This window comes from Triticum aestivum, unplaced genomic scaffold (assembly GCF_018294505.1).
Source record: "Triticum aestivum cultivar Chinese Spring unplaced genomic scaffold, IWGSC CS RefSeq v2.1 scaffold157082, whole genome shotgun sequence".
NCBI classification, from domain to species: Eukaryota; Viridiplantae; Streptophyta; class Magnoliopsida; order Poales; family Poaceae; genus Triticum; species Triticum aestivum.
Window position 1 is genome coordinate 1 of NW_025299676.1, and position 926 is coordinate 926.

The following is a 926-nucleotide window of genomic DNA, read 5'->3' on the forward strand; positions in this document are numbered from 1 at the left end:
TGAGCGGGAGCGGCCAAAGGAATGTGCAATCGTGTGTGTAGTGGAGCTGGGAGGGGCAAGCATAAGGGACGAAGACGGGGGTAACACGTCGGATGCGATCATACCAGCACTAAAGCACCGGATCCCATCAGAACTCCGAAGTTAAGCGTGCTTGGGCGAGAGTAGTACTAGGATGGGTGACCTCCTGGGAAGTCCTCGTGTTGCATTCCCTTTTTAATTTTTTTGCACCGCGTGCAAAACAAAACGCACGAGCGCGACGTATGTTTAGCACGTTTTATTATTTTGCACGTTTACGGTAAGTTTTAGCTCGCTGCTCATTATTCACGCGTCTAGCGGCGGCAAGCGTGTTCTGAAAGGGGTCGAAACCATGGTAAATAGGCACTGGTGCAGTTGAACCGTGGTAAAACTCGTCTCCGTAGTTGAGCGGGAGCGGCCAAAGGAATGTCCAATCGTGTGTGTAGTGGAGCTGGGAGGGGCAAGCATAAGGGACGAAGACGGGGGTAACACGTCGGATGCGATCATACCAGCACTAAAGCACCGGATCCCATCAGAACTCTGAAGTTAAGCGTGCTTGGGTGAGAGTAGTACTAGGATGGGTGACCTCCTGGGAAGTCCTCGTGTTGCATTCCCTTTTTAATTTTTTTGCACCGCGTGCAAAACAAAACGCACGAGCGCGACGTATGTTTAGCACGTTTTATTATTTTGCACGTTTACAGTAAGTTTTAGCTCGCTGCTCATTATTCACGCGTCTAGCGGCGGCAAGCGTGTTCTGAAAGGGGTCGAAACCATGGTAAATAGGCACTGGTGCAGTTGAATCGTGGTAAAACTCGTCTCCGTAGTTGAGCGGGAGCGGCCAAAGGAATGTGCAATCGTGTGTGTAGTGGAGCTGGGAGGGGCAAGCATAAGGGACGAAGACGGGGGTAACA

The 926-nt window shown here is 51.2% G+C and overlaps 2 non-coding genes across 2 annotated transcripts; both read left to right on the forward strand.

Moving 5' to 3' along the window:
• Positions 1-90: 90 nt before the first annotated feature.
• Positions 91-209, forward strand: LOC123179223 (5S ribosomal RNA). The gene has a single exon (XR_006490202.1). It is a non-coding gene; the product is annotated as a 5S ribosomal RNA (ribosomal RNA).
• Positions 210-510: 301 nt separating this feature from the next.
• LOC123179224 (5S ribosomal RNA) lies at positions 511-629 on the forward strand. The gene has a single exon (XR_006490203.1). It is a non-coding gene; the product is annotated as a 5S ribosomal RNA (ribosomal RNA).
• Positions 630-926: the final 297 nt, after the last annotated feature.